Below are 27,898 nucleotides of genomic sequence, written 5' to 3'. Positions count from 1 at the left end.
AGTTTCTCTCACCCCCTACTACCCTTTACTTCTATCCCACCTGTGACTTCTTTGCTCACTCCCCCTCTCTTTCACCCCTTCTTTCTCGTCTCACCTGCCCCATACCCTCAGTTTTCATTCTTGCTCCCCCTCTTTACCTTTGCGCTCCACTGCTACTGGATAGGGCAAAAGTAGGCACAGGCTGCAATAGGCTGTCTTCCATTGCTACTCACATCGGTGATTACTCAGGCTTTTAAGTGAAAGTGACACACTTTTCGATGCTAGATAATGTGCAATTTGAAAGTAGCACTTATTCCGATGTGCTGCTCTGTAGTTGCTGACATTGCAACGTGATTTGTTGATAGTATCAAGACTGTCTTGAGGATATCTTCAAGGGGCCGGTAGAAATTGTAGCATGGCTTTATCGTTTAGGACACTTGAACATTTGACTCTAATTATCGTTTATCCATAATGAGCGTATTTCCTTTTGAAGCTCATTACCTGCCTTTGCATTTCAGACCTAGGTTTACTGCCAATTTTATCTGTGAAGCAAGAGGAGTTCAGTGCTGTGGGTTCTCTGCCGTATGGGGGGCGGTGGAGGTGCGAGCCCCTGCTTCCTGCTGGGAATCCAATCCCATCACAATCCTCGTGTTTGTTTCATTTCCCTCCCGAGACCCCCCGGCTCCAGAGCTCATTACCGAGAGGAATCTCGGGATTACACTGAGGCTTGTCTTCAGGGTGGGGGGTCGGGTGTCCACTTCGAGCCCCCCGGCCCGCCCTGCAGCGGTGTTCACACTCACCCCACATCACAGGCAGCGCAGTCTGTACACAGGGCAGACACACACACACTGCAAGGCACGCCGCTCCTCTCCAGCAGACACCCGCACCTTGTCTCTACTCCTCCCCCCCCGCCCTCTGGAAGATAAATGCCCCCCAGCCTCTGGCCACCTGCAGGCCCCGGGTCGGTCTGTGCGCTTCTATCGATTGTGAGCTGAGTGAGCTGCTAATGCCCCATTAAGAAAGCCCGGAATGTTATTCTTTCGTGCTTCTGTGTCCTTCCCGCCCGCCCCAATAAACAAAGTAAGTCAGACCCCCCCAGGATATAGCGGCTTTGGTAAAAATGCCGCGATTTCTACGAAAAGTGCCGATTTCGCGGGCACTTTTGTAAAAATCGCGGCATTTTTACTAAAGTGCCAATTTCGCGGCAAATCGCGAAATCGCGATATCCTGGAGGGTCTGCTTTCTGTGGATGCAGACTCAGTCTGAACAGAGGTCATAGTCCTCGCTCTGACTTTCAAAGGAACTTCAAATATGCATGGCTTATTTGGCTTTGCCCGGCAGGGCTTGCCCGGCGGGGTGAGAATGGCGTTTGTCAGGCGTTCGTCAGGCGATCGGAAGGGGTGAGGCGATAGTTTATGGTTCAATGGTTTTCATGAAGTCTTCTTGATACGATGAAAGCAGGAAAGGGAAGCTTGTCAATAAGCAAACTTAAGACAAGGTGTGACTCCTAGAAAGAATGACTTGGAAACAACATACAGAAACTCACATATAAAAAGGCCCTGATGAGGCTTGAACTCATGACCCCTGGTTTACAAGACCAGTGCTCTGCCACTGAGCTACAAGGCCAGCCTGCCTGCAGTATGTAAATCGCTTCATGTATTCTTACTGCGGTATGAAGATATCTATGATTTTGAGACTCTGTATGGAAATGCAGTTGCATTTGAATGTCTACATGCGTGCACAAATTGAAGAGCATGCTTAAGACACTTTTCTTGGAAGTAGGAAAAACTCCATTTTGATTTGAGAACATAAGAGTATTCACATTTATGACCATACTGATAGCTCTAGTTATTATGTCCACAATCAGTGACAGATAGAGAACTCACTTATTAGAAGTGATCTGTCTCTGTGGGGCAGACATATGTCAACAGTCATACACTTGAGATGGCTGAAACTTTAGGAGTAAGAGCTGCTTTCTTATCAGTCTATCTATCCAAACTGGTTAGAAGTAACCCTGGGCGTCCGAATCGGCTACGCCCACGGAGTAGGCGTAGTGTTGCCTTCTACGCATTTTGCGTAGACAGCGTAGCCGGCAACACTACGCCCACTCCGTGTGCGTAGCCGATTCGGCCGCCACCCACCTCCCTCCCGCCCTCCCCTACATACATTATTTAAGCAACTAACCTTAATAAAACAATTTTTAAAGCACTTACCATGTCCGGGGCTCTTCCGGGGCTCCCTCTTGGAATAGCGTCCCTTCCTGGATACCAATGCGCATGCGCGGCCTCCCGCGCATGGGCATTGGTATCCAGGACGACGCTATTCCAAGAGGGAGCCCCGGACGAGCCCCGGACACGGTAAGTGCTTTAAAATTGTTTTATTAAGGGTAGTTGCTTAAATAATGTATGTAGGGGAGAGCGGGAGGGAGGTGCGTAGTGGGGCTACGCGGAGTGCGGGAGTGGGCGTAGCTTCTCGCCCACTCCGCGTAGCTCCGCGGAGCCCCACTACGCCCACTACGACCAGGGTTAGTTAGAAGGCCAGGAGTGAGGGAAAGGCAATCCTCTGGACACTTCATGAAAGATCTAATTTCAATTAAGCACAAAACACTTCCCTTAATTTGACATAATTGCCAAAATGGAATAGTCAGTTGGGCCCTTCTAGTGGATTATGGCTGTGTCTTTAAAGAGAGTGTAATTGTACTACAAGACATGCCCACCTTCAAAAGAGTGTCTGATGGCGTTCCGACGAAGGTGGGATTCGAACCCACGCGTGCAGAGCACAATGGATTAGCAGTCCATCGCCTTAACCACTCGGCCACCTCGTCTGCCTTAGGTGACTATGTTTCATTTTTTAGGAAATTCTTACGATGTGCTAATTACAAATAATCATAAGTTTCTCCTAGACTGTGTCAGAACTGGCAAATATATGTGGTGTTCAATAGACAGAGCACATGATATAGCAGAATTATCAAATCTGTTCCATTAGGACTGTAGTTTTTAATAGTCATGATGACATGCTAGCATGTGAGTCGATCTTGCACAGTGAATAAGGGAGCAGTGCCAGTATCTACTTGTTCAGCTCTAGATGGCTCAACTGGGGAGGTATGAGAACAGTGAGCTCCAGTGGCGCAATCGGTTAGCGCGCGGTACTTATACAGCAGTACTTGCATTGAGGCATGCCGAGGTTGTGAGTTCGAGCCTCACCTGGAGCAGCTTACTGGTTTTTCATAAACCATTTCACTAAAAGTAAAGATTAAACTCAGGGGAAAGACGTCCCTTGCTAGAGAGTTTTTATTTCTTTTCAGGATCTGCGTGTCCGACTCTTCCAGGTGCAAATATCACAATCCTATTCGATGCTCCTTATAAACATTCCATGATGTGCCGTCTTGCATAGCATGCAAACACCACATCAGTGCATTTAAAAATACATTTGTAGAATAATAAATATGATGAAAACATTGTTGTCACGGGATAACCATATACTGAGGAGCTGCAAACAGTGCTGTATCAGCTACTTACAATAAAATTTAACTGAAATACATATCAAAAGAAGAGCGTCATCATATTAATGTTTCTAGTCAACATAAGAGTTGCACCATAGCAGCTTATGGTGCTTTCTGCTCAGATTGTGCCTCCAATCCCACATTGATTTTTTTTATTCTTTGCAGTTTAAAAAAACAATTTATGCTCAAAGTTAACTTTTTAAAACCATTCAACCTAATATATTTATTTCTCTAACTTGTGAATGTGGTCCATGTTCTCTTTTCCTCATCCCCATCACGATACTCCTTTTCCCGAAATCAGGTTCACTTCTTTATCCAGCCCACCCATCCAAGGTCACCAAATCTATGAAGCGATTCTGCTTTTTCTCACATTCTCTCTATGTACAAGATACCTTGTATCATTTGAATGGACAGCAGGAGAGTCGGATATTTATGGTTAGTGGGGGTGGGGTTTTGAAGATTAACCTCATTTGACTAAGAGCCGGGGCATCTGGGAGGAAAAGTATTTTAAGGGGGATGAAGTTCACATCTCCTTGGTGAAATTTCTAGATCCTTATTTCATCCTTTCTCAGACCCCCCAGGATATAGCGGCATGGATTAGCAAATTTAGCGGCACAAAAATGGAAATTTAGCGGCACAAATATGGAAATTTAGCGGCAATTTTGCGGCATTTCATTTGGCCTTGGACCTTCATAAAGCGGCCTCCAGTGACCTCATCCGTCACCCGCCCTTCCTAACGCTCTTTCTGCCTCCCAATTCTCCCTCTCTTAGTTGTGTTTTGCCGCTTTTAGCTCCTCTATCTTCCTTCCTAATTCACTCTTTCCACTGTCCCATTCAGCTTTCTGTTTCTCATGCCCCCTCCTTTCTGTGCCTCATTCACTCATCCTCTCTCTCACGCATACACACACATCTTTCTCTCCTTATCGATATCTCTCTCATCAGCCCAGTCTCTTCTCCCCCCGTCCCTCTCTCTTTCCATCTTCGTATCTCTCTAGCAACCTGCCTCTCTAGTTCTCTCTTGTCGCCCTCTCTCCCTTCCTAGCCCGCTCTTCTCTCTCTAACTCTCATACTTTCGTTCTACCAGACACTGTCTTTCTTCCCCTTCCTCTCTCGCCCTATTTCTCGCGCATTCACCCTCCCTCTTTCTCTCCTGCTCACTCCTCTCTACTTTTCTCCACCTTTCACTTTCATTCGCCCAGTTTCTCTCACCCCCTACTACCCTTTACTTCTATCCCACCTGTGACTTCTTTGCTCACTCCCCCTCTCTTTCACCCCTTCTTTCTCGTCTCACCTGCCCCATACCCTCAGTTTTCATTCTTGCTCCCCCTCTTTACCTTTGCGCTCCACTGCTACTGGATAGGGCAAAAGTAGGCACAGGCTGCAATAGGCTGTCTTCCATTGCTACTCACATCGGTGATTACTCAGGCTTTTAAGTGAAAGTGACACACTTTTCGATGCTAGATAATGTGCAATTTGAAAGTAGCACTTATTCCGATGTGCTGCTCTGTAGTTGCTGACATTGCAACGTGATTTGTTGATAGTATCAAGACTGTCTTGAGGATATCTTCAAGGGGCCGGTAGAAATTGTAGCATGGCTTTATCGTTTAGGACACTTGAACATTTGACTCTAATTATCGTTTATCCATAATGAGCGTATTTCCTTTTGAAGCTCATTACCTGCCTTTGCATTTCAGACCTAGGTTTACTGCCAATTTTATCTGTGAAGCAAGAGGAGTTCAGTGCTGTGGGTTCTCTGCCGTATGGGGGGCGGTGGAGGTGCGAGCCCCTGCTTCCTGCTGGGAATCCAATCCCATCACAATCCTCGTGTTTGTTTCATTTCCCTCCCGAGACCCCCCGGCTCCAGAGCTCATTACCGAGAGGAATCTCGGGATTACACTGAGGCTTGTCTTCAGGGTGGGGGGTCGGGTGTCCACTTCGAGCCCCCCGGCCCGCCCTGCAGCGGTGTTCACGCTCACCCCACATCACAGGCAGCGCAGTCTGTACACAGGGCAGACACACACACACTGCAAGGCACGCCGCTCCTCTCCAGCAGACACCCGCACCTTGTCTCTACTCCTCCCCCCCCGCCCTCTGGAAGATAAATTGCCCCCCAGCCTCTGGCCACCTGCAGGCCCCGGGTCGGTCTGTGCGCTTCTATCGATTGTGAGCTGAGTGAGCTGCTAATGCCCCATTAAGAAAGCCCGGAATGTTATTCTTTCGTGCTTCTGTGTCCTTCCCGCCCGCCCCAATAAACAAAGTAAGTCAGACCCCCCCAGGATATAGCGGCTTTGGTAAAAATGCCGCGATTTCTACGAAAAGTGCCGATTTCGCGGGCACTTTTGTAAAAATCGCGGCATTTTTACTAAAGTGCCAATTTCGCGGCAAATCGCGAAATCGCGATATCCTGGAGGGTCTGCTTTCTGTGGATGCAGACTCAGTCTGAACAGAGGTCATAGTCCTCGCTCTGACTTTCAAAGGAACTTCAAATATGCATGGCTTATTTGGCTTTGCCCGGCAGGGCTTGCCCGGCGGGGTGAGAATGGCGTTTGTCAGGCGTTCGTCAGGCGATCGGAAGGGGTGAGGCGATAGTTTATGGTTCAATGGTTTTCATGAAGTCTTCTTGATACGATGAAAGCAGGAAAGGGAAGCTTGTCAATAAGCAAACTTAAGACAAGGTGTGACTCCTAGAAAGAATGACTTGGAAACAACATACAGAAACTCACATATAAAAAGGCCCTGATGAGGCTTGAACTCATGACCCCTGGTTTACAAGACCAGTGCTCTGCCACTGAGCTACAAGGCCAGCCTGCCTGCAGTATGTAAATCGCTTCATGTATTCTTACTGCGGTATGAAGATATCTATGATTTTGAGACTCTGTATGGAAATGCAGTTGCATTTGAATGTCTACATGCGTGCACAAATTGAAGAGCATGCTTAAGACACTTTTCTTGGAAGTAGGAAAAACTCCATTTTGATTTGAGAACATAAGAGTATTCACATTTATGACCATACTGATAGCTCTAGTTATTATGTCCACAATCAGTGACAGATAGAGAACTCACTTATTAGAAGTGATCTGTCTCTGTGGGGCAGACATATGTCAACAGTCATACACTTGAGATGGCTGAAACTTTAGGAGTAAGAGCTGCTTTCTTATCAGTCTATCTATCCAAACTGGTTAGAAGTAACCCTGGGCGTCCGAATCGGCTACGCCCACGGAGTAGGCGTAGTGTTGCCTTCTACGCATTTTGCGTAGACAGCGTAGCCGGCAACACTACGCCCACTCCGTGTGCGTAGCCGATTCGGCCGCCACCCACCTCCCTCCCGCCCTCCCCTACATACATTATTTAAGCAACTAACCTTAATAAAACAATTTTTAAAGCACTTACCATGTCCGGGGCTCTTCCGGGGCTCCCTCTTGGAATAGCGTCCCTTCCTGGATACCAATGCGCATGCGCGGCCTCCCGCGCATGGGCATTGGTATCCAGGACGACGCTATTCCAAGAGGGAGCCCCGGACGAGCCCCGGACACGGTAAGTGCTTTAAAATTGTTTTATTAAGGGTAGTTGCTTAAATAATGTATGTAGGGGAGAGCGGGAGGGAGGTGCGTAGTGGGGCTACGCGGAGTGCGGGAGTGGGCGTAGCTTCTCGCCCACTCCGCGTAGCTCCGCGGAGCCCCACTACGCCCACTACGACCAGGGTTAGTTAGAAGGCCAGGAGTGAGGGAAAGGCAATCCTCTGGACACTTCATGAAAGATCTAATTTCAATTAAGCACAAAACACTTCCCTTAATTTGACATAATTGCCAAAATGGAATAGTCAGTTGGGCCCTTCTAGTGGATTATGGCTGTGTCTTTAAAGAGAGTGTAATTGTACTACAAGACATGCCCACCTTCAAAAGAGTGTCTGATGTCGTTCCGACGAAGGTGGGATTCGAACCCACGCGTGCAGAGCACAATGGATTAGCAGTCCATCGCCTTAACCACTCGGCCACCTCGTCTGCCTTAGGTGACTATGTTTCATTTTTTAGGAAATTCTTACGATGTGCTAATTACAAATAATCATAAGTTTCTCCTAGACTGTGTCAGAACTGGCAAATATATGTGGTGTTCAATAGACAGAGCACATGATATAGCAGAATTATCAAATCTGTTCCATTAGGACTGTAGTTTTTAATAGTCATGATGACATGCTAGCATGTGAGTCGATCTTGCACAGTGAATAAGGGAGCAGTGCCAGTATCTACTTGTTCAGCTCTAGATGGCTCAACTGGGGAGGTATGAGAACAGTGAGCTCCAGTGGCGCAATCGGTTAGCGCGCGGTACTTATACAGCAGTACTTGCATTGAGGCATGCCGAGGTTGTGAGTTCGAGCCTCACCTGGAGCAGCTTACTGGTTTTTCATAAACCATTTCACTAAAAGTAAAGATTAAACTCAGGGGAAAGACGTCCCTTGCTAGAGAGTTTTTATTTCTTTTCAGGATCTGCGTGTCCGACTCTTCCAGGTGCAAATATCACAATCCTATTCGATGCTCCTTATAAACATTCCATGATGTGCCGTCTTGCATAGCATGCAAACACCACATCAGTGCATTTAAAAATACATTTGTAGAATAATAAATATGATGAAAACATTGTTGTCACGGGATAACCATATACTGAGGAGCTGCAAACAGTGCTGTATCAGCTACTTACAATAAAATTTAACTGAAATACATATCAAAAGAAGAGCGTCATCATATTAATGTTTCTAGTCAACATAAGAGTTGCACCATAGCAGCTTATGGTGCTTTCTGCTCAGATTGTGCCTCCAATCCCACATTGATTTTTTTTATTCTTTGCAGTTTAAAAAAACAATTTATGCTCAAAGTTAACTTTTTAAAACCATTCAACCTAATATATTTATTTCTCTAACTTGTGAATGTGGTCCATGTTCTCTTTTCCTCATCCCCATCACGATACTCCTTTTCCCGAAATCAGGTTCACTTCTTTATCCAGCCCACCCATCCAAGGTCACCAAATCTATGAAGCGATTCTGCTTTTTCTCACATTCTCTCTATGTACAAGATACCTTGTATCATTTGAATGGACAGCAGGAGAGTCGGATATTTATGGTTAGTGGGGGTGGGGTTTTGAAGATTAACCTCATTTGACTAAGAGCCGGGGCATCTGGGAGGAAAAGTATTTTAAGGGGGATGAAGTTCACATCTCCTTGGTGAAATTTCTAGATCCTTATTTCATCCTTTCTCAGACCCCCCAGGATATAGCGGCATGGATTAGCAAATTTAGCGGCACAAAAATGGAAATTTAGCGGCACAAATATGGAAATTTAGCGGCAATTTTGCGGCATTTCATTTGGCCTTGGACCTTCATAAAGCGGCCTCCAGTGACCTCATCCGTCACCCGCCCTTCCTAACGCTCTTTCTGCCTCCCAATTCTCCCTCTCTTAGTTGTGTTTTGCCGCTTTTAGCTCCTCTATCTTCCTTCCTAATTCACTCTTTCCACTGTCCCATTCAGCTTTCTGTTTCTCATGCCCCCTCCTTTCTGTGCCTCATTCACTCATCCTCTCTCTCACGCATACACACACATCTTTCTCTCCTTATCGATATCTCTCTCATCAGCCCAGTCTCTTCTCCCCCCGTCCCTCTCTCTTTCCATCTTCGTATCTCTCTAGCAACCTGCCTCTCTAGTTCTCTCTTGTCGCCCTCTCTCCCTTCCTAGCCCGCTCTTCTCTCTCTAACTCTCATACTTTCGTTCTACCAGACACTGTCTTTCTTCCCCTTCCTCTCTCGCCCTATTTCTCGCGCATTCACCCTCCCTCTTTCTCTCCTGCTCACTCCTCTCTACTTTTCTCTACCTTTCACTTTCATTCGCCCAGTTTCTCTCACCCCCTACTACCCTTTACTTCTATCCCACCTGTGACTTCTTTGCTCACTCCCCCTCTCTTTCACCCCTTCTTTCTCGTCTCACCTGCCCCATACCCTCAGTTTTCATTCTTGCTCCCCCTCTTTACCTTTGTGCTCCACTGCTACTGGATAGGGCAAAAGTAGGCACAGGCTGCAATAGGCTGTCTTCCATTGCTACTCACATCGGTGATTACTCAGGCTTTTAAGTGAAAGTGACACACTTTTCGATGCTAGATAATGTGCAATTTGAAAGTAGCACTTATTCCGATGTGCTGCTCTGTAGTTGCTGACATTGCAACGTGATTTGTTGATAGTATCAAGACTGTCTTGAGGATATCTTCAAGGGGCCGGTAGAAATTGTAGCATGGCTTTATCGTTTAGGACACTTGAACATTTGACTCTAATTATCGTTTATCCATAATGAGCGTATTTCCTTTTGAAGCTCATTACCTGCCTTTGCATTTCAGACCTAGGTTTACTGCCAATTTTATCTGTGAAGCAAGAGGAGTTCAGTGCTGTGGGTTCTCTGCCGTATGGGGGGCGGTGGAGGTGCGAGCCCCTGCTTCCTGCTGGGAATCCAATCCCATCACAATCCTCGTGTTTGTTTCATTTCCCTCCCGAGACCCCCCGGCTCCAGAGCTCATTACCGAGAGGAATCTCGGGATTACACTGAGGCTTGTCTTCAGGGTGGGGGGTCGGGTGTCCACTTCGAGCCCCCCGGCCCGCCCTGCAGCGGTGTTCACGCTCACCCCACATCACAGGCAGCGCAGTCTGTACACAGGGCAGACACACACACACTGCAAGGCACGCCGCTCCTCTCCAGCAGACACCCGCACCTTGTCTCTACTCCTCCCCCCCCGCCCTCTGGAAGATAAATGCCCCCCAGCCTCTGGCCACCTGCAGGCCCCGGGTCGGTCTGTGCGCTTCTATCGATTGTGAGCTGAGTGAGCTGCTAATGCCCCATTAAGAAAGCCCGGAATGTTATTCTTTCGTGCTTCTGTGTCCTTCCCGCCCGCCCCAATAAACAAAGTAAGTCAGACCCCCCCAGGATATAGCGGCTTTGGTAAAAATGCCGCGATTTCTACGAAAAGTGCCGATTTCGCGGGCACTTTTGTAAAAATCGCGGCATTTTTACTAAAGTGCCAATTTCGCGGCAAATCGCGAAATCGCGATATCCTGGAGGGTCTGCTTTCTGTGGATGCAGACTCAGTCTGAACAGAGGTCATAGTCCTCGCTCTGACTTTCAAAGGAACTTCAAATATGCATGGCTTATTTGGCTTTGCCCGGCAGGGCTTGCCCGGCGGGGTGAGAATGGCGTTTGTCAGGCGTTCGTCAGGCGATCGGAAGGGGTGAGGCGATAGTTTATGGTTCAATGGTTTTCATGAAGTCTTCTTGATACGATGAAAGCAGGAAAGGGAAGCTTGTCAATAAGCAAACTTAAGACAAGGTGTGACTCCTAGAAAGAATGACTTGGAAACAACATACAGAAACTCACATATAAAAAGGCCCTGATGAGGCTTGAACTCATGACCCCTGGTTTACAAGACCAGTGCTCTGCCACTGAGCTACAAGGCCAGCCTGCCTGCAGTATGTAAATCGCTTCATGTATTCTTACTGCGGTATGAAGATATCTATGATTTTGAGACTCTGTATGGAAATGCAGTTGCATTTGAATGTCTACATGCGTGCACAAATTGAAGAGCATGCTTAAGACACTTTTCTTGGAAGTAGGAAAAACTCCATTTTGATTTGAGAACATAAGAGTATTCACATTTATGACCATACTGATAGCTCTAGTTATTATGTCCACAATCAGTGACAGATAGAGAACTCACTTATTAGAAGTGATCTGTCTCTGTGGGGCAGACATATGTCAACAGTCATACACTTGAGATGGCTGAAACTTTAGGAGTAAGAGCTGCTTTCTTATCAGTCTATCTATCCAAACTGGTTAGAAGTAACCCTGGGCGTCCGAATCGGCTACGCCCACGGAGTAGGCGTAGTGTTGCCTTCTACGCATTTTGCGTAGACAGCGTAGCCGGCAACACTACGCCCACTCCGTGTGCGTAGCCGATTCGGCCGCCACCCACCTCCCTCCCGCCCTCCCCTACATACATTATTTAAGCAACTAACCTTAATAAAACAATTTTTAAAGCACTTACCATGTCCGGGGCTCTTCCGGGGCTCCCTCTTGGAATAGCGTCCCTTCCTGGATACCAATGCGCATGCGCGGCCTCCCGCGCATGGGCATTGGTATCCAGGACGACGCTATTCCAAGAGGGAGCCCCGGACGAGCCCCGGACACGGTAAGTGCTTTAAAATTGTTTTATTAAGGGTAGTTGCTTAAATAATGTATGTAGGGGAGAGCGGGAGGGAGGTGCGTAGTGGGGCTACGCGGAGTGCGGGAGTGGGCGTAGCTTCTCGCCCACTCCGCGTAGCTCCGCGGAGCCCCACTACGCCCACTACGACCAGGGTTAGTTAGAAGGCCAGGAGTGAGGGAAAGGCAATCCTCTGGACACTTCATGAAAGATCTAATTTCAATTAAGCACAAAACACTTCCCTTAATTTGACATAATTGCCAAAATGGAATAGTCAGTTGGGCCCTTCTAGTGGATTATGGCTGTGTCTTTAAAGAGAGTGTAATTGTACTACAAGACATGCCCACCTTCAAAAGAGTGTCTGATGGCGTTCCGACGAAGGTGGGATTCGAACCCACGCGTGCAGAGCACAATGGATTAGCAGTCCATCGCCTTAACCACTCGGCCACCTCGTCTGCCTTAGGTGACTATGTTTCATTTTTTAGGAAATTCTTACGATGTGCTAATTACAAATAATCATAAGTTTCTCCTAGACTGTGTCAGAACTGGCAAATATATGTGGTGTTCAATAGACAGAGCACATGATATAGCAGAATTATCAAATCTGTTCCATTAGGACTGTAGTTTTTAATAGTCATGATGACATGCTAGCATGTGAGTCGATCTTGCACAGTGAATAAGGGAGCAGTGCCAGTATCTACTTGTTCAGCTCTAGATGGCTCAACTGGGGAGGTATGAGAACATTGAGCTCCAGTGGCGCAATCGGTTAGCGCGCGGTACTTATACAGCAGTACTTGCATTGAGGCATGCCGAGGTTGTGAGTTCGAGCCCCACCTGGAGCAGCTTACTGGTTTTTCATAAACCATTTCACTAAAAGTAAAGATTAAACTCAGGGGAAAGACGGCCCTTGCTAGAGAGTTTTTACTTCTTTTCAGGATCTGCGTGTCCGACTCTTCCAGGTGCAAATATCACAATCCTATTCGATGCTCCTTATAAACATTCCATGATGTGCCGTCTTGCATAGCATGCAAACACCACATCAGTGCATTTAAAAATACATTTGTAGAATAATAAATATGATGAAAACATTGTTGTCACGGGATAACCATATACTGAGGAGCTGCAAACAGTGCTGTATCAGCTACTTACAATAAAATTTAACTGAAAGACATATCAAAAGAAGAGCGTCATCATATTAATGTTTCTAGTCAACATAAGAGTTGCACCATAGCAGCTTATGGTGCTTTCTGCTCAGATTGTGCCTCCAATCCCACATTGATTTTTTTTATTGTTTGCAGTTTAAAAAAACAATTCATGCTCAAAGTTAACTTTTTAAAACCATTCAACCTAATATATTTATTTCTCTAACTTGTGAATGTGGTCCATGTTCTCTTTTCCTCATCCCCATCACGATACTCCTTTTCCCGAAATCAGGTTCACTTCTTTATCCAGCCCACCCATCCAAGGTCACCAAATCTATGAAGCGATTCTGCTTTTTCTCACATTCTCTCTATGTACAAGATACCTTGTATCATTTGAATGGACAGCAGGAGAGTCGGATATTTATGGTTAGTGGGGGTGGGGTTTTGAAGATTAACCTCATTTGACTAAGAGCCGGGGCATCTGGGAGGAAAAGTATTTTAAGGGGGATGAAGTTCACATCTCCTTGGTGAAATTTCTAGATCCTTATTTCATCCTTTCTGTGGATGCAGACTCAGTCGGAACAGAGGTCATAGTCCTCGCTCTGACTTTCAAAGGAACTTCAAATATGCATGGCTTATTTGGCTTTGCCCGGCAGGGCTTGCCCGGCGGGGTGAGAATGGCGTTTGTCAGGCGTTCGTCAGGCGTTCGTCAGGCGATCGGAAGGGGTGAGGCGATAGTTTATGGTTCAATGGTTTTCATGAAGTCTTCTTGATACGATGAAAGCAGGAAAGGGAAGCTTGTCAATAAGCAAACTTAAGACAAGGTGTGACTCCTAGAAAGAATGACTTGGAAACAACATACAGAAACTCACATATAAAAAGGCCCTGATGAGGCTTGAACTCATGACCCCTGGTTTACAAGACCAGTGCTCTGCCACTGAGCTACAAGGCCAGCCTGCCTGCAGTATGTAAATCGCTTCATGTATTCTTACTGCGGTATGAAGATATCTATGATTTTGAGACTCTGTATGGAAATGCAGTTGCATTTGAATGTCTACATGCGTGCACAAATTGAAGAGCATGCTTAAGACACTTTTCTTGGAAGTAGGAAAAACTCCATTTTGATTTGAGAACATAAGAGTATTCACATTTATGACCATACTGATAGCTCTAGTTAGTATGTCCACAATCAGTGACAGATAGAGAACTCACTTATTAGAAGTGATCTGTCTCTGTGGGGCAGACATATGTCAACAGTCATACACTTGAGATGGCTGAAACTTTAGGAGTAAGAGCTGCTTTCTTATCAGTCTATCTATCCAAACTGGTTAGAAGTAACCCTGGGCGTCCGAATCGGCTACGCCCACGGAGTAGGCGTAGTGTTGCCTTCTACGCATTTTGCGTAGACAGCGTAGCCGGCAACACTACGCCCACTCCGTGTGCGTAGCCGATTCGGCCGCCACCCGCCTCCCTCCCGCCCTCCCCTACATACATTATTTAAGCAACTAACCTTAATAAAACAATTTTTAAAGCACTTACCATGTCCGGGGCTCTTCCGGGGCTCCCTCTTGGAATAGCGTCCCTTCCTGGATACCAATGCGCATGCGCGGCCTCCCGCGCATGCTCATTGGTATCCAGGACGACGCTATTCCAAGAGGGAGCCCCGGACGAGCCCCGGACACGGTAAGTGCTTTAAAATTGTTTTTTTAAGGGTAGTTGCTTAAATAATGTATGTAGGGGAGAGCGGGAGGGAGGTGCGTAGTGGGGCTACGCGGAGTGCGGGAGTGGGCGTAGCTTCTCGCCCACTCCGCGTAGCTCCGCGGAGCCCCACTACGCCCACTACGACCAGGGTTAGTTAGAAGGCCAGGAGTGAGGGAAAGGCAATCCTCTGGACACTTCATGAAAGATCTAATTTCAATTAAGCACAAAACACTTCCCTTAATTTGACATAATTGCCAAAATGGAATAGTCAGTTGGGCCCTTCTAGTGGATTATGGCTGTGTCTTGAAAGAGAGTGTAATTGTACTACGAGACATGCCCACCTTCAAAAGAGTGTCAGATGGCGTTCCGACGAAGGTGGGATTCGAACCCACGCGTGCAGAGCACAATGGATTAGCAGTCCATCGCCTTAACCACTCGGCCACCTCGTCTGCCTTAGGTGACTATGTTTCATTTTTTAGGAAATTCTTACGATGTGCTAATTACAAATAATCATAAGTTTCTCCTAGACTGTGTCAGAACTGGCAAATATATGTGGTGTTCAATAGACAGAGCACATGATATAGCAGAATTATCAAATCTGTTCCGTTAGGACTGTAGTTTTTAATAGTCATGATAACATGCTAGCATGTGAGTCGATCTTGCACAGTGAATAAGGGAGCAGTGCCAGTATCTACTTGGTCAGCTCTAGATGGCTCAACTGGGGAGGTATGAGAACAGTGAGCTCCAGTGGCGCAATCGGTTAGCTCGCGGTACTTATACAGCAGTACTTGCATTGAGGCATGCCGAGGTTGTGAGTTCGAGCCTCACCTGGAGCAGCTTACTGGTTTTTCATAAACCATTTCACTAAAAGTAAAGATTAAACTCAGGGGAAAGACGGCCCTTGCTAGAGAGTTTTTACTTCTTTTCAGGATCTGCGTGTCCGACTCTTCCAGGTGCAAATATCACAATCCTATTCGATGCTCCTTATAAACATTCCATGATGTGCCGTCTTGCATAGCATGCAAACACCACATCAGTGCATTTAAAAATACATTTGTAGAATAATAAATATGATGAAAACATTGTTGTCACGGGATAACCATATACTGAGGAGCTGCAAACAGTGCTGTATCAGCTACTTACAATAAAATTTAACTGAAATACATATCAAAAGAAGAGCGTCATCATATTAATGTTTCTAGTCAACATAAGAGTTGCACCATAGCAGCTTATGGTGCTTTCTGCTCAGATTGTGCCTCCAATCCCACATTGATCTTTTTTATTCTTTGCAGTTTAAAAAAACAATTTATGCTCAAAGTTAACTTTTTAAAACCATTCAACCTAATATATTTATTTCTCTAACTTGTGAATGTGGTCCATGTTCTCTTTTCCTCATCCCCATCACGATACTCCTTTTCCCGAAATCAGGTTCACTTCTTTATCCAGCCCACCCATCCAAGGTCACCAAATCTATGAAGCGATTCTGCTTTTTCTCACATTCTCTCTATGTACAAGATACCTTGTATCATTTGAATGGACAGCAGGAGAGTCGGATATTTATGGTTAGTGGGGGTGGGGTTTTGAAGATTAACCTCATTTGACTAAGAGCCGGGGCATCTGGGAGGAAAAGTATTTTAAGGGGGATGAAGTTCACATCTCCTTGGTGAAATTTCTAGATCCTTATTTCATCCTTTCTCAGACCCCCCAGGATATAGCGGCATGGATTAGCAAATTTAGCGGCACAAAAATGGAAATTTAGCGGCACAAATATGGAAATTTAGCGGCAATTTTGCGGCATTTCATTTGGCCTTGGACCTTCATAAAGCGGCCTCCAGTGACCTCATCCGTCACCCGCCCTTCCTAACGCTCTTTCTGCCTCCCAATTCTCCCTCTCTTAGTTGTGTTTTGCCGCTTTTAGCTCCTCTATCTTCCTTCCTAATTCACTCTTTCCACTGTCCCATTCAGCTTTCTGTTTCTCATGCCCCCTCCTTTCTGTGCCTCATTCACTCATCCTCTCTCTCACGCATACACACACATCTTTCTCTCCTTATCGATATCTCTCTCATCAGCCCAGTCTCTTCTCCCCCCGTCCCTCTCTCTTTCCATCTTCGTATCTCTCTAGCAACCTGCCTCTCTAGTTCTCTCTTGTCGCCCTCTCTCCCTTCCTAGCCCGCTCTTCTCTCTCTAACTCTCATACTTTCGTTCTACCAGACACTGTCTTTCTTCCCCTTCCTCTCTCGCCCTATTTCTCGCGCATTCACCCTCCCTCTTTCTCTCCTGCTCACTCCTCTCTACTTTTCTCCACCTTTCACTTTCATTCGCCCAGTTTCTCTCACCCCCTACTACCCTTTACTTCTATCCCACCTGTGACTTCTTTGCTCACTCCCCCTCTCTTTCACCCCTTCTTTCTCGTCTCACCTGCCCCATACCCTCAGTTTTCATTCTTGCTCCCCCTCTTTACCTTTGCGCTCCACTGCTACTGGATAGGGCAAAAGTAGGCACAGGCTGCAATAGGCTGTCTTCCATTGCTACTCACATCGGTGATTACTCAGGCTTTTAAGTGAAAGTGACACACTTTTCGATGCTAGATAATGTGCAATTTGAAAGTAGCACTTATTCCGATGTGCTGCTCTGTAGTTGCTGACATTGCAACGTGATTTGTTGATAGTATCAAGACTGTCTTGAGGATATCTTCAAGGGGCCGGTAGAAATTGTAGCATGGCTTTATCGTTTAGGACACTTGAACATTTGACTCTAATTATCGTTTATCCATAATGAGCGTATTTCCTTTTGAAGCTCATTACCTGCCTTTGCATTTCAGACCTAGGTTTACTGCCAATTTTATCTGTGAAGCAAGAGGAGTTCAGTGCTGTGGGTTCTCTGCCGTATGGGGGGCGGTGGAGGTGCGAGCCCCTGCTTCCTGCTGGGAATCCAATCCCATCACAATCCTCGTGTTTGTTTCATTTCCCTCCCGAGACCCCCCGGCTCCAGAGCTCATTACCGAGAGGAATCTCGGGATTACACTGAGGCTTGTCTTCAGGGTGGGGGGTCGGGTGTCCACTTCGAGCCCCCCGGCCCGCCCTGCAGCGGTGTTCACGCTCACCCCACATCACAGGCAGCGCAGTCTGTACACAGGGCAGACACACACACACTGCAAGGCACGCCGCTCCTCTCCAGCAGACACCCGCACCTTGTCTCTACTCCTCCCCCCCCGCCCTCTGGAAGATAAATGCCCCCCAGCCTCTGGCCACCTGCAGGCCCCGGGTCGGTCTGTGCGCTTCTATCGATTGTGAGCTGAGTGAGCTGCTAATGCCCCATTAAGAAAGCCCGGAATGTTATTCTTTCGTGCTTCTGTGTCCTTCCCGCCCGCCCCAATAAACAAAGTAAGTCAGACCCCCCCAGGATATAGCGGCTTTGGTAAAAATGCCGCGATTTCTACGAAAAGTGCCGATTTCGCGGGCACTTTTGTAAAAATCGCGGCATTTTTACTAAAGTGCCAATTTCGCGGCAAATCGCGAAATCGCGATATCCTGGAGGGTCTGCTTTCTGTGGATGCAGACTCAGTCTGAACAGAGGTCATAGTCCTCGCTCTGACTTTCAAAGGAACTTCAAATATGCATGGCTTATTTGGCTTTGCCCGGCAGGGCTTGCCCGGCGGGGTGAGAATGGCGTTTGTCAGGCGTTCGTCAGGCGATCGGAAGGGGTGAGGCGATAGTTTATGGTTCAATGGTTTTCATGAAGTCTTCTTGATACGATGAAAGCAGGAAAGGGAAGCTTGTCAATAAGCAAACTTAAGACAAGGTGTGACTCCTAGAAAGAATGACTTGGAAACAACATACAGAAACTCACATATAAAAAGGCCCTGATGAGGCTTGAACTCATGACCCCTGGTTTACAAGACCAGTGCTCTGCCACTGAGCTACAAGGCCAGCCTGCCTGCAGTATGTAAATCGCTTCATGTATTCTTACTGCGGTATGAAGATATCTATGATTTTGAGACTCTGTATGGAAATGCAGTTGCATTTGAATGTCTACATGCGTGCACAAATTGAAGAGCATGCTTAAGACACTTTTCTTGGAAGTAGGAAAAACTCCATTTTGATTTGAGAACATAAGAGTATTCACATTTATGACCATACTGATAGCTCTAGTTATTATGTCCACAATCAGTGACAGATAGAGAACTCACTTATTAGAAGTGATCTGTCTCTGTGGGGCAGACATATGTCAACAGTCATACACTTGAGATGGCTGAAACTTTAGGAGTAAGAGCTGCTTTCTTATCAGTCTATCTATCCAAACTGGTTAGAAGTAACCCTGGGCGTCCGAATCGGCTACGCCCACGGAGTAGGCGTAGTGTTGCCTTCTACGCATTTTGCGTAGACAGCGTAGCCGGCAACACTACGCCCACTCCGTGTGCGTAGCCGATTCGGCCGCCACCCACCTCCCTCCCGCCCTCCCCTACATACATTATTTAAGCAACTAACCTTAATAAAACAATTTTTAAAGCACTTACCATGTCCGGGGCTCTTCCGGGGCTCCCTCTTGGAATAGCGTCCCTTCCTGGATACCAATGCGCATGCGCGGCCTCCCGCGCATGGGCATTGGTATCCAGGACGACGCTATTCCAAGAGGGAGCCCCGGACGAGCCCCGGACACGGTAAGTGCTTTAAAATTGTTTTATTAAGGGTAGTTGCTTAAATAATGTATGTAGGGGAGAGCGGGAGGGAGGTGCGTAGTGGGGCTACGCGGAGTGCGGGAGTGGGCGTAGCTTCTCGCCCACTCCGCGTAGCTCCGCGGAGCCCCACTACGCCCACTACGACCAGGGTTAGTTAGAAGGCCAGGAGTGAGGGAAAGGCAATCCTCTGGACACTTCATGAAAGATCTAATTTCAATTAAGCACAAAACACTTCCCTTAATTTGACATAATTGCCAAAATGGAATAGTCAGTTGGGCCCTTCTAGTGGATTATGGCTGTGTCTTGAAAGAGAGTGTAATTGTACTACAAGACATGCCCACCTTCAAAAGAGTGTCTGATGGCGTTCCGACGAAGGTGGGATTCGAACCCACGCGTGCAGAGCACAATGGATTAGCAGTCCATCGCCTTAACCACTCGGCCACCTCGTCTGCCTTAGGTGACTATGTTTCATTTTTTAGGAAATTCTTACGATGTGCTAATTACAAATAATCATAAGTTTCTCCTAGACTGTGTCAGAACTGGCAAATATATGTGGTGTTCAATAGACAGAGCACATGATATAGCAGAATTATCAAATCTGTTCCATTAGGACTGTAGTTTTTAATAGTCATGATGACATGCTAGCATGTGAGTCGATCTTGCACAGTGAATAAGGGAGCAGTGCCAGTATCTACTTGTTCAGCTCTAGATGGCTCAACTGGGGAGGTATGAGAACAGTGAGCTCCAGTGGCGCAATCGGTTAGCGCGCGGTACTTATACAGCAGTACTTGCATTGAGGCATGCCGAGGTTGTGAGTTCGAGCCTCACCTGGAGCAGCTTACTGGTTTTTCATAAACCATTTCACTAAAAGTAAAGATTAAACTCAGGGGAAAGACGTCCCTTGCTAGAGAGTTTTTATTTCTTTTCAGGATCTGCGTGTCCGACTCTTCCAGGTGCAAATATCACAATCCTATTCGATGCTCCTTATAAACATTCCATGATGTGCCGTCTTGCATAGCATGCAAACACCACATCAGTGCATTTAAAAATACATTTGTAGAATAATAAATATGATGAAAACATTGTTGTCACGGGATAACCATATACTGAGGAGCTGCAAACAGTGCTGTATCAGCTACTTACAATAAAATTTAACTGAAATACATATCAAAAGAAGAGCGTCATCATATTAATGTTTCTAGTCAACATAAGAGTTGCACCATAGCAGCTTATGGTGCTTTCTGCTCAGATTGTGCCTCCAATCCCACATTGATTTTTTTTATTCTTTGCAGTTTAAAAAAACAATTTATGCTCAAAGTTAACTTTTTAAAACCATTCAACCTAATATATTTATTTCTCTAACTTGTGAATGTGGTCCATGTTCTCTTTTCCTCATCCCCATCACGATACTCCTTTTCCCGAAATCAGGTTCACTTCTTTATCCAGCCCACCCATCCAAGGTCACCAAATCTATGAAGCGATTCTGCTTTTTCTCACATTCTCTCTATGTACAAGATACCTTGTATCATTTGAATGGACAGCAGGAGAGTCGGATATTTATGGTTAGTGGGGGTGGGGTTTTGAAGATTAACCTCATTTGACTAAGAGCCGGGGCATCTGGGAGGAAAAGTATTTTAAGGGGGATGAAGTTCACATCTCCTTGGTGAAATTTCTAGATCCTTATTTCATCCTTTCTCAGACCCCCCAGGATATAGCGGCATGGATTAGCAAATTTAGCGGCACAAAAATGGAAATTTAGCGGCACAAATATGGAAATTTAGCGGCAATTTTGCGGCATTTCATTTGGCCTTGGACCTTCATAAAGTGGCCTCCAGTGACCTCATCCGTCACCCGCCCTTCCTAACGCTCTTTCTGCCTCCCAATTCTCCCTCTCTTAGTTGTGTTTTGCCGCTTTTAGCTCCTCTATCTTCCTTCCTAATTCACTCTTTCCACTGTCCCATTCAGCTTTCTGTTTCTCATGCCCCCTCCTTTCTGTGCCTCATTCACTCATCCTCTCTCTCACGCATACACACACATCTTTCTCTCCTTATCGATATCTCTCTCATCAGCCCAGTCTCTTCTCCCCCCGTCCCTCTCTCTTTCCATCTTCGTATCTCTCTAGCAACCTGCCTCTCTAGTTCTCTCTTGTCGCCCTCTCTCCCTTCCTAGCCCGCTCTTCTCTCTCTAACTCTCATACTTTCGTTCTACCAGACACTGTCTTTCTTCCCCTTCCTCTCTCGCCCTATTTCTCGCGCATTCACCCTCCCTCTTTCTCTCCTGCTCACTACTCTCTACTTTTCTCCACCTTTCACTTTCATTCGCCCAGTTTCTCTCACCCCCTACTACCCTTTACTTCTATCCCACCTGTGACTTCTTTGCTCACTCCCCCTCTCTTTCACCCCTTCTTTCTCGTCTCACCTGCCCCATACCCTCAGTTTTCATTCTTGCTCCCCCTCTTTACCTTTGCGCTCCACTGCTACTGGATAGGGCAAAAGTAGGCACAGGCTGCAATAGGCTGTCTTCCATTGCTACTCACATCGGTGATTACTCAGGCTTTTAAGTGAAAGTGACACACTTTTCGATGCTAGATAATGTGCAATTTGAAAGGAGCACTTATTCCGATGTGCTGCTCTGTAGTTGCTGATATTGCAACGTGATTTGTTGATAGTATCAAGACTGTCTTGAGGATATCTTCAAGGGGCCGGTAGAAATTGTAGCATGGCTTTATCGTTTAGGACACTTGAACATTTGACTCTAATTATCGTTTATCCATAATGAGCGTATTTCCTTTTGAAGCTCATTACCTCCCTTTGCATTTCAGACCTAGGTTTACTGCCAATTTTATCTGTGAAGCAAGAGGAGTTCAGTGCTGTGGGTTCTCTGCCGTATGGGGGGCGGTGGAGGTGCGAGCCCCTGCTTCCTGCTGGGAATCCAATCCCATCACAATCCTCGTGTTTGTTTCATTTCCCTCCCGAGACCCCCCGGCTCCAGAGCTCATTACCGAGAGGAATCTCGGGATTACACTGAGGCTTGTCTTCAGGGTGGGGGGTCGGGTGTCCACTTCGAGCCCCCCGGCCCGCCCTGCAGCGGTGTTCACGCTCACCCCACATCACAGGCAGCGCAGTCTGTACACAGGGCAGACACACACACACTGCAAGGCACGCCGCTCCTCTCCAGCAGACACCCGCACCTTGTCTCTACTCCTCCCCCCCCGCCCTCTGGAAGATAAATGCCCCCCAGCCTCTGGCCACCTGCAGGCCCCGGGTCGGTCTGTGCGCTTCTATCGATTGTGAGCTGAGTGAGCTGCTAATGCCCCATTAAGAAAGCCCGGAATGTTATTCTTTCGTGCTTCTGTGTCCTTCCCGCCCGCCCCAATAAACAAAGTAAGTCAGACCCCCCCAGGATATAGCGGCTTTGGTAAAAATGCCGCGATTTCTACGAAAAGTGCCGATTTCGCGGGCACTTTTGTAAAAATCGCGGCATTTTTACTAAAGTGCCAATTTCGCGGCAAATCGCGAAATCGCGATATCCTGGAGGGTCTGCTTTCTGTGGATGCAGACTCAGTCTGAACAGAGGTCATAGTCCTCGCTCTGACTTTCAAAGGAACTTCAAATATGCAGGGCTTATTTGGCTTTGCCCGGCAGGGCTTGCCCGGCGGGGTGAGAATGGCGTTTGTCAGGCGTTCGTCAGGCGATCGGAAGGGGTGAGGCGATAGTTTATGGTTCAATGGTTTTCATGAAGTCTTCTTGATACGATGAAAGCAGGAAAGGGAAGCTTGTCAATAAGCAAACTTAAGACAAGGTGTGACTCCTAGAAAGAATGACTTGGAAACAACATACAGAAACTTACATATAAAAAGGCCCTGATGAGGCTTGAACTCATGACCCCTGGTTTACAAGACCAGTGCTCTGCCACTGAGCTACAAGGCCAGCCTGCCTGCAGTATGTAAATCGCTTCATGTATTCTTACTGCGGTATGAAGATATCTATGATTTTGAGACTCTGTATGGAAATGCAGTTGCATTTGAATGTCTACATGCGTGCACAAATTGAAGAGCATGCTTAAGACACTTTTCTTGGAAGTAGGAAAAACTCCATTTTGATTTGAGAACATAAGAGTATTCACATTTATGACCATACTGATAGCTCTAGTTATTATGTCCACAATCAGTGACAGATAGAGAACTCACTTATTAGAAGTGATCTGTCTCTGTGGGGCAGACATATGTCAACAGTCATACACTTGAGATGGCTGAAACTTTAGGAGTAAGAGCTGCTTTCTTATCAGTCTATCTATCCAAACTGGTTAGAAGTAACCCTGGGCGTCCGAATCGGCTACGCCCACGGAGTAGGCGTAGTGTTGCCTTCTACGCATTTTGCGTAGACAGCGTAGCCGGCAACACTACGCCCACTCCGTGTGCGTAGCCGATTCGGCCGCCACCCACCTCCCTCCCGCCCTCCCCTACATACATTATTTAAGCAACTAACCTTAATAAAACAATTTTTAAAGCACTTACCATGTCCGGGGCTCTTCCGGGGCTCCCTCTTGGAATAGCGTCCCTTCCTGGATACCAATGCGCATGCGCGGCCTCCCGCGCATGGGCATTGGTATCCAGGACGACGCTATTCCAAGAGGGAGCCCCGGACGAGCCCCGGACACGGTAAGTGCTTTAAAATTGTTTTATTAAGTGTAGTTGCTTAAATAATGTATGTAGGGGAGAGCGGGAGGGAGGTGCGTAGTGGGGCTACGCGGAGTGCGGGAGTGGGCGTAGCTTCTCGCCCACTCCGCGTAGCTCCGCGGAGCCCCACTACGCCCACTACGACCAGGGTTAGTTAGAAGGCCAGGAGTGAGGGAAAGGCAATCCTCTGGACACTTCATGAAAGATCTAATTTCAATTAAGCACAAAACACTTCCCTTAATTTGACATAATTGCCAAAATGGAATAGTCAGTTGGGCCCTTCTAGTGGATTATGGCTGTGTCTTGAAAGAGAGTGTAATTGTACTACAAGACATGCCCACCTTCAAAAGAGTGTCTGATGGCGTTCCGACGAAGGTGGGATTCGAACCCACGCGTGCAGAGAACAATGGATTAGCAGTCCATCGCCTTAACCACTCGGCCACCTCGTCTGCCTTAGGTGACTATGTTTCATTTTTTAGGAAATTCTTACGATGTGCTAATTACAAATAATCATAAGTTTCTCCTAGACTGTGTCAGAACTGGCAAATATATGTGGTGTTCAATAGACAGAGCACATGATATAGCAGAATTATCAAATCTGTTCCATTAGGACTGTAGTTTTTAATAGTCATGATGACATGCTAGCATGTGAGTCGATCTTGCACAGTGAATAAGGGAGCAGTGCCAGTATCTACTTGTTCAGCTCTAGATGGCTCAACTGGGGAGGTATGAGAACAGTGAGCTCCAGTGGCGCAATCGGTTAGCGCGCGGTACTTATACAGCAGTACTTGCATTGAGGCATGCCGAGGTTGTGAGTTCGAGCCTCACCTGGAGCAGCTTACTGGTTTTTCATAAACCATTTCACTAAAAGTAAAGATTAAACTCAGGGGAAAGACGGCCCTTGCTAGAGAGTTTTTACTTCTTTTCAGGATCTGCGTGTCCGACTCTTCCAGGTGCAAATATCACAATCCTATTCGATGCTCCTTATAAACATTCCATGATGTGCCGTCTTGCATAGCATGCAAACACCACATCAGTGCATTTAAAAATACATTTGTAGAATAATAAATATGATGAAAACATTGTTGTCACGGGATAACCATATACTGAGGAGCTGCAAACAGTGCTGTATCAGCTACTTACAATAAAATTTAACTGAAAGACATATCAAAAGAAGAGCGTCATCATATTAATGTTTCTAGTCAACATAAGAGTTGCACCATAGCAGCTTATGGTGCTTTCTGCTCAGATTGTGCCTCCAATCCCACATTGATTTTTTTTATTGTTTGCAGTTTAAAAAAACAATTCATGCTCAAAGTTAACTTTTTAAAACCATTCAACCTAATATATTTATTTCTCTAACTTGTGAATGTGGTCCATGTTCTCTTTTCCTCATCCCCATCACGATACTCCTTTTCCCGAAATCAGGTTCACTTCTTTATCCAGCCCACCCATCCAAGGTCACCAAATCTATGAAGCGATTCTGCTTTTTCTCACATTCTCTCTATGTACAAGATACCTTGTATCATTTGAATGGACAGCAGGAGAGTCGGATATTTATGGTTAGTGGGGGTGGGGTTTTGAAGATTAACCTCATTTGACTAAGAGCCGGGGCATCTGGGAGGAAAAGTATTTTAAGGGGGATGAAGTTCACATCTCCTTGGTGAAATTTCTAGATCCTTATTTCATCCTTTCTGTGGATGCAGACTCAGTCGGAACAGAGGTCATAGTCCTCGCTCTGACTTTCAAAGGAACTTCAAATATGCATGGCTTATTTGGCTTTGCCCGGCAGGGCTTGCCCGGCGGGGTGAGAATGGCGTTTGTCAGGCGTTCGTCAGGCGATCGGAAGGGGTGAGGCGATAGTTTATGGTTCAATGGTTTTCATGAAGTCTTCTTGATACGATGAAAGCAGGAAAGGGAAGCTTGTCAATAAGCAAACTTAAGACAAGGTGTGACTCCTAGAAAGAATGACTTGGAAACAACATACAGAAACTCACATATAAAAAGGCCCTGTTGAGGCTTGAACTCATGACCCCTGGTTTACAAGACCAGTGCTCTGCCACTGAGCTACAAGGCCAGCCTGCCTGCAGTATGTAAATCGCTTCATGTATTCTTACTGCGGTATGAAGATATCTATGATTTTGAGACTCTGTATGGAAATGCAGTTGCATTTGAATGTCTACATGCGTGCACAAATTGAAGAGCATGCTTAAGACACTTTTCTTGGAAGTAGGAAAAACTCCATTTTGATTTGAGAACATAAGAGTATTCACATTTATGACCATACTGATAGCTCTAGTTAGTATGTCCACAATCAGTGACAGATAGAGAACTCACTTATTAGAAGTGATCTGTCTCTGTGGGGCAGACATATGTCAACAGTCATACACTTGAGATGGCTGAAACTTTAGGAGTAAGAGCTGCTTTCTTATCAGTCTATCTATCCAAACTGGTTAGAAGTAACCCTGGGCGTCCGAATCGGCTACGCCCACGGAGTAGGCGTAGTGTTGCCTTCTACGCATTTTGCGTAGACAGCGTAGCCGGCAACACTACGCCCTCTCCGTGTGCGTAGCCGATTCGGCCGCCACCCGCCTCCCTCCCGCCCTCCCCTACATACATTATTTAAGCAACTAACCTTAATAAAACAATTTTTAAAGCACTTACCATGTCCGGGGCTCTTCCGGGGCTCCCTCTTGGAATAGCGTCCCTTCCTGGATACCAATGCGCATGCGCGGCCTCCCGCGCATGCGCATTGGTATCCAGGACGACGCTATTCCAAGAGGGAGCCCCGGACGAGCCCCGGACACGGTAAGTGCTTTAAAATTGTTTTATTAAGGGTAGTTGCTTAAATAATGTATGTAGGGGAGAGCGGGAGGGAGGTGCGTAGTGGGGCTACGCGGAGTGCGGGAGTGGGCGTAGCTTCTCGCCCACTCCGCGTAGCTCCGCGGAGCCCCACTACGCCCACTATGACCAGGGTTAGTTAGAAGGCCAGGAGTGAGGGAAAGGCAATCCTCTGGACACTTCATGAAAGATCTAATTTCAATTAAGCACAAAACACTTCCCTTAATTTGACATAATTGCCAAAATGGAATAGTCAGTTGGGCCCTTCTAGTGGATTATGGCTGTGTCTTGAAAGAGAGTGTAATTGTACTACGAGACATGCCCACCTTCAAAAGAGTGTCAGATGGCGTTCCGACGAAGGTGGGATTCGAACCCACGCGTGCAGAGCACAATAGATTAGCAGTCCATCGCCTTAACCACTAAGCCACCTCGTCTGCCTTAGGTGACTATGTTTCATTTTTTAGGAAATTCTTACGATGTGCTAATTACAAATAATCATAAGTTTCTCCTAGACTGTGTCAGAACTGGCAAATATATGTGGTGTTCAATAGACAGAGCACATGATATAGCAGAATTATCAAATCTGTTCCGTTAGGACTGTAGTTTTTAATAGTCATGATAACATGCTAGCATGTGAGTCGATCTTGCACAGTGAATAAGGGAGCAGTGCCAGTATCTACTTGGTCAGCTCTAGATGGCTCAACTGGGGAGGTATGAGAACAGTGAGCTCCAGTGGCGCAATCGGTTAGCGCGCGGTACTTATACAGCAGTACTTGCATTGAGGCATGCCGAGGTTGTGAGTTCGAGCCTCACCTGGAGCAGCTTACTGGTTTTTCATAAACCATTTCACTAAAAGTAAAGATTAAACTCAGGGAAAAGACGGCCCTTGCTAGAGAGTTTTTACTTCTTTTCAGGATCTGCGTGTCTGTAGTAAGGTAGTGGATCAAATAAGGATGGAGATCCAGATAGAAAGGTTGATAAGGTGGTTTATTTCAGGTAGAGTAAATCAACCCACGACCAGTAAAGTAGAATACCAGGTTTGCAATGGTCAAAGCATACAGTATAACATTCTAAGAACATGGAATAGGAACTCTAAAGAAGGCATTCCTTAAAGAGCTAGTATACTAATAATAAAGTACATACTACACATCCT

General features: G+C 46.4%; 21 non-coding genes across 21 annotated transcripts; 7 read left to right on the top strand and 14 right to left on the bottom strand.

Annotated features, from left to right (window-relative positions):
• Positions 1-1,533: 1,533 nt before the first annotated feature.
• Positions 1,534-1,605, bottom strand: TRNAT-UGU (transfer RNA threonine (anticodon UGU)). The gene has a single exon. It is a non-coding gene; the product is annotated as a tRNA-Thr (tRNA).
• A 1,116-nt stretch (positions 1,606-2,721) lies between these two features.
• On the bottom strand, positions 2,722-2,803 carry TRNAS-GCU (transfer RNA serine (anticodon GCU)). The gene has a single exon. It is a non-coding gene; the product is annotated as a tRNA-Ser (tRNA).
• A 292-nt stretch (positions 2,804-3,095) lies between these two features.
• TRNAI-UAU (transfer RNA isoleucine (anticodon UAU)) lies at positions 3,096-3,190 on the top strand. The gene is made up of 2 exons: positions 3,096-3,133; positions 3,155-3,190. It is a non-coding gene; the product is annotated as a tRNA-Ile (tRNA).
• Positions 3,191-6,212: 3,022 nt separating this feature from the next.
• On the bottom strand, positions 6,213-6,284 carry TRNAT-UGU (transfer RNA threonine (anticodon UGU)). The gene has a single exon. It is a non-coding gene; the product is annotated as a tRNA-Thr (tRNA).
• Positions 6,285-7,400: 1,116 nt separating this feature from the next.
• On the bottom strand, positions 7,401-7,482 carry TRNAS-GCU (transfer RNA serine (anticodon GCU)). Its single transcript has one exon. It is a non-coding gene; the product is annotated as a tRNA-Ser (tRNA).
• Positions 7,483-7,774: 292 nt separating this feature from the next.
• On the top strand, positions 7,775-7,869 carry TRNAI-UAU (transfer RNA isoleucine (anticodon UAU)). Its single transcript has 2 exons — positions 7,775-7,812; positions 7,834-7,869. It is a non-coding gene; the product is annotated as a tRNA-Ile (tRNA).
• A 3,021-nt stretch (positions 7,870-10,890) lies between these two features.
• On the bottom strand, positions 10,891-10,962 carry TRNAT-UGU (transfer RNA threonine (anticodon UGU)). The gene has a single exon. It is a non-coding gene; the product is annotated as a tRNA-Thr (tRNA).
• Positions 10,963-12,078: 1,116 nt separating this feature from the next.
• Positions 12,079-12,160, bottom strand: TRNAS-GCU (transfer RNA serine (anticodon GCU)). Its single transcript has one exon. It is a non-coding gene; the product is annotated as a tRNA-Ser (tRNA).
• A 292-nt stretch (positions 12,161-12,452) lies between these two features.
• TRNAI-UAU (transfer RNA isoleucine (anticodon UAU)) lies at positions 12,453-12,547 on the top strand. Its single transcript has 2 exons — positions 12,453-12,490; positions 12,512-12,547. It is a non-coding gene; the product is annotated as a tRNA-Ile (tRNA).
• A 1,180-nt stretch (positions 12,548-13,727) lies between these two features.
• Positions 13,728-13,799, bottom strand: TRNAT-UGU (transfer RNA threonine (anticodon UGU)). The gene has a single exon. It is a non-coding gene; the product is annotated as a tRNA-Thr (tRNA).
• A 1,116-nt stretch (positions 13,800-14,915) lies between these two features.
• Positions 14,916-14,997, bottom strand: TRNAS-GCU (transfer RNA serine (anticodon GCU)). Its single transcript has one exon. It is a non-coding gene; the product is annotated as a tRNA-Ser (tRNA).
• A 292-nt stretch (positions 14,998-15,289) lies between these two features.
• Positions 15,290-15,384, top strand: TRNAI-UAU (transfer RNA isoleucine (anticodon UAU)). The gene is made up of 2 exons: positions 15,290-15,327; positions 15,349-15,384. It is a non-coding gene; the product is annotated as a tRNA-Ile (tRNA).
• Positions 15,385-18,405: 3,021 nt separating this feature from the next.
• On the bottom strand, positions 18,406-18,477 carry TRNAT-UGU (transfer RNA threonine (anticodon UGU)). The gene has a single exon. It is a non-coding gene; the product is annotated as a tRNA-Thr (tRNA).
• Positions 18,478-19,593: 1,116 nt separating this feature from the next.
• Positions 19,594-19,675, bottom strand: TRNAS-GCU (transfer RNA serine (anticodon GCU)). Its single transcript has one exon. It is a non-coding gene; the product is annotated as a tRNA-Ser (tRNA).
• Positions 19,676-19,967: 292 nt separating this feature from the next.
• TRNAI-UAU (transfer RNA isoleucine (anticodon UAU)) lies at positions 19,968-20,062 on the top strand. The gene is made up of 2 exons: positions 19,968-20,005; positions 20,027-20,062. It is a non-coding gene; the product is annotated as a tRNA-Ile (tRNA).
• A 3,021-nt stretch (positions 20,063-23,083) lies between these two features.
• TRNAT-UGU (transfer RNA threonine (anticodon UGU)) lies at positions 23,084-23,155 on the bottom strand. The gene has a single exon. It is a non-coding gene; the product is annotated as a tRNA-Thr (tRNA).
• A 1,116-nt stretch (positions 23,156-24,271) lies between these two features.
• TRNAS-GCU (transfer RNA serine (anticodon GCU)) lies at positions 24,272-24,353 on the bottom strand. The gene has a single exon. It is a non-coding gene; the product is annotated as a tRNA-Ser (tRNA).
• A 292-nt stretch (positions 24,354-24,645) lies between these two features.
• Positions 24,646-24,740, top strand: TRNAI-UAU (transfer RNA isoleucine (anticodon UAU)). The gene is made up of 2 exons: positions 24,646-24,683; positions 24,705-24,740. It is a non-coding gene; the product is annotated as a tRNA-Ile (tRNA).
• A 1,169-nt stretch (positions 24,741-25,909) lies between these two features.
• On the bottom strand, positions 25,910-25,981 carry TRNAT-UGU (transfer RNA threonine (anticodon UGU)). The gene has a single exon. It is a non-coding gene; the product is annotated as a tRNA-Thr (tRNA).
• A 1,116-nt stretch (positions 25,982-27,097) lies between these two features.
• On the bottom strand, positions 27,098-27,179 carry TRNAS-GCU (transfer RNA serine (anticodon GCU)). Its single transcript has one exon. It is a non-coding gene; the product is annotated as a tRNA-Ser (tRNA).
• A 292-nt stretch (positions 27,180-27,471) lies between these two features.
• On the top strand, positions 27,472-27,566 carry TRNAI-UAU (transfer RNA isoleucine (anticodon UAU)). The gene is made up of 2 exons: positions 27,472-27,509; positions 27,531-27,566. It is a non-coding gene; the product is annotated as a tRNA-Ile (tRNA).
• The last annotated feature ends 332 nt before the right edge of the window (positions 27,567-27,898 follow it).

This window comes from Lissotriton helveticus, chromosome 5_1 (genome assembly GCF_964261635.1).
Source record: "Lissotriton helveticus chromosome 5_1, aLisHel1.1, whole genome shotgun sequence".
Lineage (NCBI taxonomy): Eukaryota > Metazoa > Chordata > Amphibia > Caudata > Salamandridae > Lissotriton > Lissotriton helveticus.
This window is presented reverse-complemented; position numbering and strand designations above follow the sequence as displayed.